The following is a 15,631-nucleotide window of genomic DNA, read 5'->3' as shown; positions in this document are numbered from 1 at the left end:
CACAGACCCAGCCCAGTTAGGGCTCAGCCAGAACAAGGTGTTCTCTGTTTTCCTCAGTGACGGGCCCTGCCTGGAGAGTCCCTTATGGGAATGGAGAAAGCTTCAAGGCCTAGATAGTGTGAGCTGGGCCCTGGAGGAAGAAGAGTGGGCTCCAGGGTATGTGGTGAGAGGGCCAGCTCCCTTTACTGAGCTCTTCAACCGCTCAACTGAGATGATGACATTGTTTTTGTCTCCCTCTGGGAGATGGTCCTGCCACAAGTCCCTCAAGAGGAAAGCGCTGCATAGTTGAAAGGCACCGCCGCTGTTATTCAGCTGGAAAAGTGCTCTTTGCAGGACCAGTGAGCTAATCCCTGCCAAATGTGAGCTTGCTTCTGCTGCGTATAATTGAATATTTAGTGTGGATTTAACCCAGGGAGCCAACAGTGCTGTCGGAGCCAAGGTTAATGGGGCACTTAATAAATGTGGAAGTAATTAATACCAGCCGGACGCTGGTGCCCATGAAACTTGTGCAGCTTCTGGACTCCGTGCAGGGGGACAGAGCCGGAGAGCCCTGGATCGGAGCTGCGGTTCTACTGTGTGCGTGCTCCTCTGAGAGACTGATATTCACCTCTCCTGGAAAGCCTCCCGTGGCTTCTAAACGTCTCTGGCATTTCTCCTGGGTTGCCTTGTCACTCTGCAAGTTTATTTATTTATTTATTATTTATTATTTATTTATTTTGTACAGGACTCAAAATACTTTCTTGTTCTGGGTAAATGGAGGCAGGAAGACTGCAAATTTGAGGCTAGCCTGGGCAACACAGGTTGTGTCTTAAGAAAAACAAAATGAAAGCAGGGAGGAAGAGAGGGAGGGAGCAAGAGAGAGAGAGGGTAAAAAAGAGAAAATACATACTGGTGAGATGGCTCAGAGGTTAAGAACACTGGCTGCTCTTCCATAGGTCCTGAGTTCAATTCCCAGCAACCGAATGGTGGCTCATAACCATCTATAAAGGGATCTGATGCCCTCTTCTGGCATATAGATGTATATGCAGACAGAGCATTCTATGATGGGCAGAAGGATGAATGAAAACAGGATATAATGCCATATATGAGTGAAGACACCATGATAAAACTCATTACTTTGTGTTATTTATTGATATGGCTGTCACTTCTGCCCACCCTAGCCCAAGATCTTGTCCCTAGTGTCTGGTAATAGTCCATGCACTTTTGCTAAAAGAAAGCTTTTTTGACCTTCAGAATGCCCAGGGTGTTTGGATTTTCTTAGGAAGAGTCTGGTGGTTTGAATGAGAGTAGTCCCCAGAGTTCATATGTTTGAACAATTGGCTTCCAGTTAGTGGAACTGTTTGAAAAGGATTAAGAGGTGTGACCTTTTTGGATGGTATGTCACTGGGGGTGGCTTCAAAAGCTCCTGTCAAGTCTAGTCTCCCTCTCTTCCCTTGCTGCCTGTGGATCATGATGTAAAGCTCTCAGCTACTGCCCCATTGTCATGCCTGCCGGCTTCTCACCATGATGATAATGAACTGTGGTGGTTTGAATGAAAATGGCCCCCGTAGACTCATAGGGAATGGCATTATTGGAGGTGTGGCCTTGTTGGAGGAAATGTATCAGTGGTGGAGGGGTTTTGAGGTTTCATAAACTCAAGGCAGGCCCACTGGTACCTTCTCTTCTAGATGCCTGCCAATCCAGATGTGGAACTCTCAGCTGCCTCTCCAGCACCATGTCTGCCTACATGCCACCATGCTTTTCACCATGACAACAATGGACTAAATCTCTGAACCTGTAAGCCAGCCCCAATTAAATATTTCCTTTATAGAGTTTTCATGGTCATGGTGTCTCTTCACAGCAGTAGAAGCCCTAAGACAGAAGTTGGTGCCAGGAGAGTGACATTGCTGTGACAGGCCTGACCATGGTTTTCTATGGAGAAATGTGAAGCACTTTGGGATGTTGGACCAGGAAGCAGTTGGACATTTTAGGTGGGGCTTAATGGGAAGACAGCAGTGCTGTCTGTAGATGGGCTATGCATGCCCAGCTCAAGATATTTCAGAGGAAAACAATGTTTATACCAGCAGCTGGCATAGAGACCATTCTTGCGATATTGGCAAAGAATGTGGCTGACTTTTGCCTTTATCCTAAAAATCTGCTGATGTTATTAAAAACAAAATCCCAAACGTTTGATTTTACCAATGAAGACTCAGAAGCCAGATACTGGGGTGAAGGCCTACTAGCTCAGAGAGGCAGAGAAAGCACCCAGCTGACCTTCTTACTCAGCTCACATCCCATAAGGAAAAAAAAACCTCTCCTATTCAATTCATGTCTCAGAAGGAAAAGGCCTTCCTTCTCTACAATGTCCTAAATACTCTTCAACTCAATGTCCCTCCTTTCTACTTCCTGTTTGTTTCTCTATCCGTCCTTTGGACTTCCTCTCTCTATGTTTTTTTTTTCTATGTTCACTTCCTGTCAATCTGGTTTCTTGCTCTGCCTCTTAACCTAAAGCTATTTAATCCTGTTTACAGAAAGCTCTTGGATTAAAGCTGTGTGCTAGGGTTGGGCCACACCACAAATACGTGTTTACAGTAAACAGAAAGCTCTAGGATCAAAGGCTGAGCCACACCACAAGAAGAAACAGGTTTTTACAGTTCACAATCTCAGGGTTCACAATGGGATCAAATATCCTGCAACATGCTGGAGGCTAAATTGAAGAGTTTAGGATTAACGTTATTGGCAGAAGTGATTTCAAGACAGTCCTGTATTGACTGTGTCACGAGGTTATCAGTGATCACTCTTACTCAGACCTGCAATGAAAAGGAGCAAATAGGGCAAAGAGAAACAAAATGTCCAGTTTAAGGAAAAAAAGAGCACCGGGAAATATAATGGTGGAGCCAAGACTTGTGCTCGAGGAAATGGGAAGTTTAAAGAAAGGCCTGATTCAAAATGGAATAAAGAGTGGTAACCTCAGGGAAAGACACCCCCCCCCACACACACACACAGCTAATCTGAAAAAGCCTGAGGGATTTCCTAGGCCTGAACAATAGCTAAAACCAAGGAGTAACCCTCAAAGGGTGCTTGGTCTTCCCATAGGAAGGCTGTCTGGTGTCCTTCCTCATGACCCAGCGTTTCAGTGTGGACTTTTTCCCTGTAGCTTAAGGCCTGCTGGTACTTAGGAGCCCGCTGGCACTGTGGCTAGTGTGGAACCCAGTCCTGACATCACACCTTGTAGACAGAGAACAGGCCTTAAACAACCCAGGCTGGCTATCTGCTGAAGGCTCCCACAGGCCCAGCGAATTAGCACACGGGGAATCTCAGCCCCCTCCTGCCACCCGGACGCTGAAGGGAATCTGCCCGTGGCCTTGCAGCGCATGTTCCATTGCTGCTGGTGAAGACATAGGTAGCATGCGGTGGCAGAAGGTAAGGGACATTTACCAGACAGAGTCTCTGCAATGCAGACCTCAGAACAGAGACTTAGAAATTCTTCTAGGGCCAGGCAGAGGTGGTGCAAGCTTTCAGTCTCAGCCCTCAGGAGGTAGAGGCAGGTGGATCTCTGTAAGTTTAAAGCCAGCCTGGCCTACAGGGCCGTTCCAGGGCAGCCAAGACTACACAAAGAAACCCTGTCTAGAAAAACAAACATTAGTAGGGGAAGAGGACTTCCCCTTTCTGAGGACTAGGAGAGGAGGTTGGGGGGGGGGAGAGGGAGGGGGAATGGGACCAGGAGAAGATGAGGGAGGGGGTTATAATTGGGATATAAAATGAATGAAATTTAAAAATAATTAAATTTAAATTAAAGAAAGAAACACTTAGTTCTGGTTTGGGGATTTTGATTGGGGAGGGCTGAGCTGGGGTCCGACCGCTGCCCCATGGGGTATCTGCAGAGATGTTGGGGGGTGCTAGAGAATCTGCTTCCTATATGATCTCTTTTGTTGTCTAAAACTTTATAAAGAAAGGCTGGAGACTATGGCTCAGTGGTAAAGACTACTTTGCGTCCTCTGAGAGGACTCAAGTTCAACGCCCAGTACCAGGTACAGATGTCTGGAACTCCAGCTCCATGAGATCTGATGCCCTCTCTGGCGTGCACGTGCATAGCGGACACACACACATAAATGAACATTTTTTAAAAAATGAAATTTTACAATGAAAATCTCCAGTTTTGGGTTTGTATAGAAGCCAAAGGACATAGACAGCAAGTATCCTGCCCCCCCCCCCCATCTAGATTTCCACACCTAGCGCCCTGCCTCTGTTGCTTTCTCATGCATTCATCTCTTCACGCCCTCTTCTGCCCTCCCGGGTCTGATGCCTGAGGCTGGCAGCTGGGTGGGCTCTGGGCAGAGCCGCTTTTTACATGGCAGGACAGTTAAGTGCTGCGCCTGATTTTAACATAGTATCTCTTGAACCAAAGCCCTTTGTTTGAAGCAGAGGGGGCGTTCCTGTAGCCATCCTCAGGAGGCACCGTTGGCGGGGACAATCCCGGAGGCCTTTTCAGAGAACTTGATATTTGCCCTGAGCTCGAAGAGCTGAGAATGAGTCTGCCTCGCGAAGAGAAGAGAACATTCTGTTAGCGGCAGCAGAGTCGCAGAGAGAGAGCTCCACAGGGCCACCCGCATCAGACCGAGGAGTGCTTATGTAGCCAAGACTACACAAAGAAACCCTGTCTAGAAAAACAAACAGAGACTTAGAAATTCTTCTAGGGCCAGGCAGTGGTGGTGCAAGCTTTCAGTCTCAGCCCTCAGGAGGTAGAGGCAGGTGGATCTCTGTAAGTTTGAAGCCAGCCTGGCCTACAGGGCCGTTCTGCTCAGGTGAAACAGTTCCTGACTTCCCCGTAGAAAAGAACTGCAGGAGAAGCCTGCTCGAAGTTGAGCTGGCGTTTATTAGGAAGAAGATTTTTACCTAGATTTAAGCACAGGGACTGATTCAGAGGGGCTTGGGAAAGGGCACGCCCAAGTGTAGGCATGGGCTCCAGCTTCTCAGCAGCGCAGCACAACGTTATTTTAGTGGCTTCTGAAATTGCACTGTTTGAAAGGCTTCTAAAATGAGTTTTTTATCTATCCCCACCTCATTTTTGTTTTGTTTTGTTTTTTTGAGACAGGATTTCTCTGCATAGCCCTGGCTGTCCTGCAACTCACTCTGTAGACCAGGCTGACCTCAAACTCACAGAGATCTACCAGCCTCTGCCTCCAGAGCGCTGGGATTAAAGGTCTGTGCCACCACTACCACCTGGCCATCCCCCCTCCCCTTTTTGATAAATGAGATCACAGGTTGCCTTGGGTGGGGTTTCAAGCTGATACAGTAAAACCACAGGCCCGAGTTTGTACAAGGGAGTTAAGCCATGCCTTTTTATCGTAAGTGGAGTTTATAGCCTGCCTATGAGGTATCTAGAACGTTACAGGCTCTCCACCTGGAAAGGAGAAAGGTCACACTTTGTCACAGCCACTCAGACTTGTAGTGTGGGTCAATGCTATTTCAACATTACTTGAAATAGCGATGTATGGAAGGAATTCTGTCTCTACGCAGGCAACTTTCAAAGCAAATTTTGATACTTGTACTGGAATTCTTGGTGCAGTCAGCAAGACACCAGGGTGAAGAGAGCCTTTTCTCTCCTGTTTGAAAGACCGCAGCCTCACACTAAGTTAAACATAGCTAACGCCATTTTGTGAGACACCACTGTTTTATAAAACTCTGAAAGCCAGATGAGAAACTGGAAAATTACTGAAAAATCCTAGCTGTGTCACCCACTTGGGATATCTGTGGTCAGGCTGCCCCAGTCATACTAAAAACAGTTTGTGTTAATCACTCTCATAGATATCTGTGAGACTGTTTCAGCTAAGATAGGAAAAAACAAAATAACAGGTGGCGGGCCACGTCAAGGGGTCATCCTACCCCCCTTGACCACCCAGTTCCTGGAATCTTGGTGCCCCTGCCAAACTTTGACGCAAATTGTGGTCTCGTGTAAACGTGCCAATCAGCCCCCTGTAACCATGCCCTCTCGCTTCTGTACCAGTGCTTCTGCTCTAAAACCCTATAAAAACCCCAGTTTTTCCCCAAGGAGGCGCGCCAGGTCCTCCCGAGTGACCTTGCTGCCCCGAGTACTCGTGAATCAAAATAAAAGCCTCTTGCTGTTTGCATCCGAATGGACTCGTTGTTCTTTGGGAGGGGGTCTCTCTGACGGAAGATACCCTCCGGGGATCTTTCACTGTTGTCCCTTTAATCTTAGCTGTCTTTCCATCTTAGGTGTGGGGACCAACAGTGGTAAAGACTGGCATATGCAAAAGACGTCTTCTACCTCCTTCTATTTTCTTTCCCTGTATCCAATGCACTAGTTACCTACCGGTGTGTGTGTGTGTGTGTGTGTGTGTGTGTAAAAATCAAAGGATAACTTTTTTTTGTTGGTTCTAATGTGGATTCATTCCAGAAATAGAACCCAGGTCACCAGTGTTATGCAGTTTGTACCTCTCCCCGCTGAACCATTCCATGGGATCCCTCATTACTTTTCTCATCACCATGACAGAATACCTGACTTGAATAACTTAAAGGGAGGAAGGAGCAGGGTGGCTGTGGCAGCCGCGATTGCGCGACACCTACCTTTAATCCCAGCACTTTGGAGGCAGAGGCCAGCCTAGTCCTCAAGGTGAGTTCCGGGACAGCCAGTGCCACCCAGAAAGACAACAAAAGGAGGATGGATTTGTTTTGCTCGTGGTTTCAAAGTTTTAGTTCGTCTGGTGTGGCGAGCATGGAAGAGCAGAGCTGGTTAATCATGGCACCCAGGAAGTGAGGGAGCAAGGCAGGAAGAAGCCACAGACAAGATTCTCTCAAGGGCCTACTCTCGTGCCTATGTCACCCACCAAGTTCCTGCCTCCTGCTTTGTGTGCATATTAGTGTGAGTGCACGTGTTTTCAGGAATGTGTGAGTGCTTGTGTGTGTACAGGTGGCGGTTAAAGGAAGGACTGGGTATCGTTCCTCAGGAATTTTTCACCTACTGTGTTTTCTTTTAGAGATAGTGTCTCACTATGTGGCCCTCGCTGGCCTGGAACTTGCTATATTGACCAGGCTGTTTTTTTTTTTTTTTTAATAAAGATCTATTTATTTATTATGCATACAGTGTTCTGCCTTGCATGTGTGCCTGCACGCCAGAGGAGCGCATTAGATCTCACTGTAGATGGTTATGAACCATGTGTTCACTAGGAATTGAACTCAGGACCTTTGGAAGAGCAGCAAATGCTCTTAACCTTTGAGCCATCTCTCCAGCCCCAAGGTGGCTTTGAAGTCACAGAGATCTGCCTCCTGAGTTCTGGGATTAAAGGCCTGAGCACCGTGCCTGGCTAAAGAATGAACACTCCATCCCTTTGCAGCTCTTCTTTTCTTTTCTTAAGGCAAGGTCTGTCACTGGTATGGAGCTTGTAAAGTCAGCTTGGCCGTCCAGTGAGCCTAAGAGATCTGCCTGTCTCTGCTTCCCGGCACTGGGATTACATACCACCACACCCACATTTTCTGTGGGCTCTGGTGATTAGACTCAGGTCTTCATGCTTATATAACAAGCACTTTGCTGATTGAGCCATCTCCCCAGCCCTACTACCTCCTACTTTTCACTACCTCTCAATCATCATCATCATCATCATCATCATCATCATCTATAATTAATATTATATTACCCAAAAGATTAATCCATTGAGGATAAATTACAGTGATTTGTTGTTGAAAATAAAAATGGTATTGGGCTAAATGTTTATCATTTGTCCTATAATTATTTCAGTGGTATTATTTAACCCACTATCACAATTAATAAAGCATAGATACCTGTTAAAATTCTATAACTGCCTTATTTTCCTTGGGCTGGGCAGACATCTCACCTATGCTATCTCAATAACCTCAAGATCTACCTCCCAGCCCCCATCCAATACCTTCCACCTTAACCATTCTTATCTGGGCTGCCTTCCATCCATAATCCCAAGATACTTGCTTATATTTTTTATCTTGGTGTTTTCTCCAAACCTGCCACGGAGCTCTGCTGTGCGCTAAATGGAGCCATGCAGGGGACAGCAAGAAGCTAAATTCAGCTGGAGTCCTCTACGAACTTCCAGAAAGTAAGAAAGTGGCTTTGCCCGCAGCAGCCACACTGGGGATCTTTCTACATTTGGAGACAGATAGTAACAGGTTTCAGAGCACCTGGGTTAGCCTATCGCCCACACTACCTGTGTTAACATGCTAGGGCTGGGCTGCCATAGCCATGTACATGTCACACGTTAGGTGAGTTGAGCAGCAGACATTTATCTTATTAGTTCCGGATGCCAGAAGTCTGAAACCAAGTGGTCCGAGGGCAGTTGTGAAGGCTTGAGAAAGCTGATCCATGGCTATCTCAGCTCCCGGTGGCTCATGGGAGAATTTTGGTGGTTCTTAACTTGTAGGACCTTCATGTATGCCTTCATCTTCATCTTCATGTATGACATCCTCATGTGTGTTGACTTCATTTTTCCCTTAAAAACATTCATCATTGCGTGTGTGCATATATATACATATCTGTGTGATATGGGGAAGGGCACACATGCTATGGCAGATATGTGGAGGTCAAAGGACAACTTTGTGGAGTAGGTTCTCAGCTTCCATTTTGGTGTGGGTTCTAGGGGTTGAACTCAGGTCACTAGGCATGTGCAGCAGCATCTTGACCAAAGAAGCTCTCTCCTTGGCCTTCTTTTTTGTTTGTTTGAGACAAGATTTCCTTATTAGTTCTGGCTGGCCTGGAACTTGCTATGTAGACCACGCTGCCTTGGAACTCAGAGTTCTTCCCCAGTGCTGAGATTAAAGGTGTTCACTACCATACTCAGCTCTCTCTCTCTGGTTTTTGGAGACAAGGTTTCTTTGTGTAGTGTTGTCCTGTAATTCACTCTGTAGACCAGGCTGCCCTTGAACTCACAGAGCTCTACTTGCCTCTGCCTCCTGAGTGCCAGGATAAAAGGTGTGAGCCACCACCAGCTTTTTTTTTTTTTTTAAGTTTATTTACTTTTATTTTATGTGCATTGGTGTCTATGTGAGACACCATGTGGGTTGCCATGTGGGTTCTGGATTTGAACCTAGGTCCTTTGGAAGAGCAGTCAGTACCCTTAACTGCTGAGCCATCCCTGTTTTTTGTTTGTTTGTTTTGTTTTTTACGACAATATCTCATCATGTAGCCCAGGCTGGGGCTCACTGTGTAGTTCAAACTAGCCTCAAACACATGGTGACCTTCATGCCTCAGGCTTTCAAGTCCTGAGAATATAGGTGTGAGCCACCGTGTCTCTCCAGTCCTAGTTACTTGCTTACTGCTACGATAAATACTCTGACAGAAGCAACTGAGGAAGTTTGTTTTGGCTCATGGTTGAAGATTACAGTCTGTCCTTGGGAGGAAGTCACAGCAGCAGGAGTTTGGAGCAGCATGCTTGAGGTTTCATCCTCAGCATTGGAAAAAGGACAAACAGAGATCCATCCACACAACTGATTTTGAGGCTGGGGATGGCACAGTGGGTGAGAGCTCTGCCTGTGCAAGCATGGAGATCTGGGTTTGAATCTCAGATACCCAAAGTAAAAAGCCAGATGTGGCCACACATATACCTTCAACCCCAGTGCCAAGGCTTGCTGGAGACAGGATCACTGGGGCTTTCCCTATCTCTAGGGAGTACTGTGGAATATAACAGGACACCTGGTGTACCCTTCCGGCCTTAGCCTGCACAGGTGCACGCACGTGTACATATGCCACACCCATGCCCACAGCAACCCACCTGCCCCACACACAATTAAAAGATTTAGGGGTCCTAAATCTTTAGCTGACCTGGGCCTGGGGGATGACCTCTGGAGGTAGTCTATCCGTTTGGCTGCAATGCTGATAGTTGTTGGCTGGAGGCTTGGTAACTGCCCATGTGAGCCTCACCATGTGGGATTTCCCATGAGTGATCAAGAGAGCAAAGAGGAAGTCACAATGTTTTTCTGACTTAAGTCTTGGAACTCAAGTTCTGTATTTCCCCAATATCCTATGGGTCACACTGGTCAGCGTGGGAGGAGACTGTAAAAGGCTTGAAAATCAGGCACCAATAACATTAACTGTCCATCATGGAAGCTGGTTACCAGCCTTTGCCTAAACTGGGCCTCCTTTTCCCAATTAATCTGCCTCACTTATTCCAATTCTCTGGTGTTTGCCTTCCAAACATTTATCGCATTACGGATCCCATATCCATTATGTGATTTACTCTCTCTGACGATAAACTCCCTGGGAGCAGAAACGTTCAGTGGTCGCTTTTTAATTTATTTGTTTTTGTCTGAATTATATCACGTCAATCTGTTTGTCCTCCTCCTTATATTGTAGGTTTCTAGCTCAGGCTTAGAACTAAGTTATAAACAATGCAGAGACCATCTGTAATGAGGCAGGAGAATTGCTCCAAGTTCCAGGCCAGTCAGGGCTACACTGTGAGACTCTATCTCAAATTAAACAAAAATTCAATAAGGCTTCAACCTTCACTGTGCTTTTAGGGAAGAACGGGAGGAGGTGGGCGGGGAAGCCGTACTTCCAGCAAAGCCTGCTGAGAGGAAGGTTGCTGGAGCTCAGGGCTCATCGCTTCCGGGTCACGAGGAAGCACTTCCGGTGAGGCGGCGCGGAGTTACGGGAGGTGAGTGTTTAGGTGCCGGTGGCCCCGCCGGGGCTTTTGTATCGGCGGGCGGGATCGGGGCGGCGCTGCGGACCTCAGAGGCTTCTTGGGGCTGCGGAGGGAAGTTGTCTGAGAAGGGCAGTGTGCGTTCTGGGGAGACCGGGTCCCTCGCCCGGGCCAGAGCTAGGGTTCTTCAAGGCCCAGGGTCCAGCCTGCCCTCCGCCAGGTGGAGCCCGGGCTTGGCATCTCGAGTGTGCCCAGCATTGCTATGTAACCTCGGACATCTCACGTTTCCTCTTCTCAGTTTCCTCCTCCGAAAAAGGGGCACATAGGCCTGTGCAGAGGATGAAGAGACCACCGATGTCATAGTGCTTAGGTGCGCAATGTGTGTTTGAGAGAAAACTGAGAGAAAGGGAAGATGAATGCAGTAGCCTCCCGCTTACCTGCGGTTTCAGTTACTTGAGAACAGTAAGGGGAAGACTCCAGAAACAAACAGCTCTTGGCGTTCCAGTCGTGGATTCTGAGTAGTGTTTTGAAGAGCCCAATAGCAGGGTGTTTACCCAGCGTGCTTTGAGTCCCATGTCCGTTCCCCAGTACTTTCTTCCCAGCCCAAGAAAAAGCAGCATGATGAAGTTTTAACCCTTCCTGCTCTGCACCTATAGCATCTTGCTCGGCGCATCCCTGCTGTATTTGCTGCCCACTCATTAGGCGCTTAGGACAACTGCCTGTGTTCAGGTAACGCTTAGATAATCGGCACAAGAGTAGTAATGCCTAGCCTTTGAGGTTTGCTGAGGCAAAGCCAAAAAGTAAAAAGCTTGAAAAGAAAGAAAGAGAGAAAGGAAGGAAGGAAGGAAAAGAAAGAAAAAGAGAAAGTGGAACTTGCTCCGTAGACCAGGCTGGCCTCGAATTCAGAGATCCCCTTGCTTCTGCCGCCTGAGGGTTAGGACGAAAGGCGTGCACTACCACTGCTGGGCAAGAACAAATCTTGTATCGGTGAGATTACAAAGAAGAAAACTGTGCTGAATATGGTGTTGCCCCTCCGTAACCCTAGCATTTGAGACACGAGGCAGAAGGTTAGTGAGTTTGAAGCCAGCCTGGGCCCAGTTGCCAGACCTGTGTAAAAACAAACAAATCGGGGTTGGAGAGATGGCTCAGTGGGTAAGAGCACTGTCTGCTCTTCCGGGGGGGGGGGGGCTAATTTCAATTTCCATTGCTCACATCGGGTAGCCAGCTCACTATCACCTCTTTCCCCAGCACCAGGGCAGCCAGGGCTTCTGCGCCTGTGTCGTGTAACTTGCAGTCGCAGGCATAATTAAAAACAAGTCTTTAAAAAATTAAAAATGGGCCAGCCTGTGGTGGTGCATGCCTTTAATTCCAATACTTGGGAAGCAGAGGCAGGCAGATCTCCATGAATTTGAGGCCAGCCTGGTCTACAGAGCAAGTCCCAGGACAGCCAGGGCTACAGAGAAACCCTTTCTTGAAAAAACAAAACAAAACAAAAATACCCCAATACATTAAAAGTTGGAGCTGGTGATATAGCTGAGTTGGGAGAGTGCTTACCCATGCAAGAAGCCTTGCGTTTTATCCATAACACTATAAGATGAGAAGATAAATCAGAAGCAAGGGACAAATAGATGCCACAGAATCTCCACTATAGTACTTAGAGTAGGAGAAAAGAATAAACATGTAATTCAGTCAGTTACTAAGGGAGTGGTGGGGGCTTTCTAATCTTGACCACTGACCAAAAGCCAAGATAGGCTGAAAAGAGAAAGTTTAATTTGCAATCATAGGGAAATTGAGAGAAGTTGACAGTCACATCAGCAACTACCAGGTCAGACATTCTCTGGACCGAGGCATGGAGAGCAGAAAGGTTGGCAGAAGCATCCAGAGAAAAGCCACAGTTTATGGCTATTTGAGACACTGTTGAATTACCAGAGAGAACTTTTGCCATAATTAATGAACCACTGTCCGAACATCACCACTCCCAGGAATCACTACATGGTTCAGATTTCCAGTTTCTTTCTGTACCCTAGCTAGGATGGCACAGTCTAGGAACACTCCTAGACTCCCATTCTTGGCCGCATAGCAAGTTTGAGGGCTAAACGAGAACCTTTCTGAAATGCAATTAATAAGTGGTAGCTTTGCCACGGGCACGGCCACAGTGCATAGTAAGTGTTTACTTGGGTAGAGAGGGCATCACACTTGCGAGTAGAAAACAGGGACAGAGAGTGCCTTCTGCCAAACCTTTATGCCTGGCTGAAAGAGGAACACAGAGCCACTTAATGGGGCCAAGGAATGGCTACACAGGGTAGGGATGGATTTGTCTTGAAAAGCAAGATCTCTGTAGAGGCCATAGCTACCAATGAAGAAGCTTCTGCTGCATTCCCAGCATAAGAACCCATGGAAGGCAGTTTTGAAGTGCCAACAAGTGAGAAATTGGGAGAGATTTGATGAAGCAGAGTAGTGTGGACATTGTCAAGTTTTGCCGGTGTGTGTTTCAAATTGTACATGCCCCAAAGGACAAGACTGTGAGTTGTGGTCCTTGGATGGAACAAAACATTAAAGTCATCTGTGTGGCCAGTGAGGGACTGCAGCTCCTGCAAACACTGTCAGATTGATATGCCATTACAAATGCATATTTGTCTATTATTAGACAGGTTTCACTGTGCAGTCTGGCTGGCCTGGAACTCACTGGTCTTGAACTCACAGAGCACTGCCTGCTTCCCTAGTGATGGGACAAAGAACATGCTACCATACCTGGCAACTTCAATGCCCTTTTGAAAGGTTTTATTAAAGTTTTTGGGGTTAAAGTCTGGGCTTTGACAGTGTCAACAAGCTAGATTTGGCCACTGATCCCTAATATTTTAATTAATGAGACAACTAACAGTGAAGATCAGAAAAATATTCATTCAGTGTGCCCTCGTTGAGAAAGGAACAAATAAAGGGATTCTCTCACTTCAAAGTTCCTCCCTGAGATACTGTCATGAGATTTAGGCTTAACTAGAGGGGTAGAAGTATGCATAGCTAAGCAGTCCGGTCACGACGCAGTCCTGCCTGTCATTGGTCGGTCACTCATTGGTCCACCACTGTCCTTGATCCTGTCTGCCCCGCAAGGTGGTCTGATGCTTTGTAAAAACTGAAATCTTTCTGGACAAGTTTCTTTTCTGACTGGCATCAGGACTTTAGCCTTTCTCTTTCCCCAGCATGAGATTCCTAGGGAACTAGCTCCTCCCCTTCACCAGGTGTGGTGTTGCCTGTCTTAATCCTAGCCCTAGGGAAGCAGAGGCAGGTGGATCTCTGAGGTCAAGGCCATGATCATCATGCTGAGTTTCAGGCTAGCCAGGGCTGCACAGTGAGACTCTGCTCAAACAAATGAACATATGGCGGACTGTACTTATTCAAAAAGAGTCCTCAGGGCTGGAGAGATGGTTCAGAGGTTAAGAGCAATGGCTGTTCTTCCAAAGGTCCTGAGTTCAATTCCCAGCAACCACAGGGTGGCTCATAGCCATCTAAAGTGAGATCTTGTGCCCTCTTCTGCTACACAAGCACACGTGCAGGTAGAACACTGTATAAATAATAAATAATAAATCTTTTTTTAAAAACTTACTAAAAAAGTCCTCGGCTCTCACAGATCCTCCAACCACCAGTCTCCTGTGCTCTTGGCGCCCAGCCATCCCCATCATAACTGTGGGTTGACTGCCCCTCCCTTCATGTGTCGTCAGAAGGTCAGGGACAGTCCAGTGCTGTATCATAACACCCACCTCACCCACCACACATGCATTGTGTCATACACTCAGCCCAACCAGAGTTCGATCATCAGGACCCACGTGTAGGAGAGCACTGACTCCCGAAAGCTGTCTTTGGACTGCCACATTGGCCCCCTCCCGCTAATAATAACAGATGTAATTATTTTTGTTTTTAAATGATACTGACACAGGCCCGATTTAATGGCTTGTTGCTGTATATTATTATCATTGTTCCTCTCTTGCTGGCCCAGTCTGTAGCCTTTTTCACAGGGGTGTGTCTAGAGGGGAAGTCAGTATAGGGTTCAGTGCTGGGCATAGTATCTGGCATCACTGGGTAGGAAAGAACAACTCTGTGGCATCTCATACCTTAAATGCCGGTACTTATCTGCACACCAGTGTGACTCCCCTAGGGGCTGCTTACCTTTCCATCAGACAAAATCCTTACCTAATTTTAAACAGTTCTTGGGAACGCATCACGATTGCTGTAAGACAGCGTCTTTTCTATTCCCCTGCCTCTTTTTTTTTTTTTTTTTTTTAACATAACTTACTTTTATTTTATGTTCATTGGTGTTTTGCCTACATGTGTACCTGTGTGAGGATCCCCAGGAAGTGGAGTGAAAGACAGGTGTGAGCTACAGTGTGGGTGCTGGGAATTGAACCCAGGTCCTTTGGAAGAGGAGTCAGTGTTCTTAACCACTGAGTCATCTCCCCAGCACTCCCTGCCTCATTTTAGTTGAAGTCTCAGAACAGCTTTGGAAAATCCCCTCATTAGGGGGCAGGCATCCCTGCCCAGACTCTGTACAGCAGTGGGAAACAGTTGGGAGATTCTGAAACCTCTGGCAATTTTGGAATCTATGTTTTCAGACTTAATGTTCATAGTTTGAAGTATTTTAGTGGCTGGGGATGCAGTGGGGATGAACGTTCTTGCCTAGCATGCACAATGATCTATCTGGGTTCAGTCCTCAGTGCTCTATAAATGGCGATTGATGGTTCATACTTGTAATGCCAGTGTTGAGGACTCAGAGTGGGAGGGCCAGAGGTTCAGGATCACCCCTTCATACCAAGTGAGTTCAAGGCCGGCCCAGGATATATAAGACTGGCTCAAAAAAATATTTAAAAATGATTTTAGGTTTATGGCTATTTTGAGACACTGTTGAATTACCAGAGAGAACTTTTGCCATAATTAATGAGCCACTGTCTGAACATCACCACGCCCAGGAATCACTACATGGTTCAGATTTCCAGTTTCTTTCTGTACCCTAGCTAGGATGGCACAGTCCATTCAGTCAG

At 46.8% G+C, this 15,631-nt stretch overlaps 1 protein-coding gene across 2 annotated transcripts in view; it reads left to right on the top strand.

The window, feature by feature from the left end:
* Positions 1-10,581: 10,581 nt before the first annotated feature.
* Manbal (mannosidase beta like) overlaps positions 10,582-15,631 on the top strand; it is a 29,073-nt gene continuing 24,023 nt past the window's right edge. Inside the window, exon 1 of one of the 2 annotated variants that reach the window (XM_055602175.1) lies at positions 10,582-10,616. The gene's annotated coding sequence lies outside the window, so the exon portion shown is untranslated. The remainder of the gene's footprint in view (positions 10,617-15,631) is intronic. The other variant, XM_055602174.1, reaches the window with a different exon arrangement.

Source organism: Psammomys obesus, unplaced genomic scaffold, assembly GCF_907164565.1.
Source record: "Psammomys obesus unplaced genomic scaffold, mPsaObe1.curated_primary_1811, whole genome shotgun sequence".
In the NCBI taxonomy this organism is placed as follows: domain Eukaryota; kingdom Metazoa; phylum Chordata; class Mammalia; order Rodentia; family Muridae; genus Psammomys; species Psammomys obesus.
Note: the sequence above shows the minus strand (reverse complement) of the source record. Positions and strands in the feature narration are given on the sequence as shown.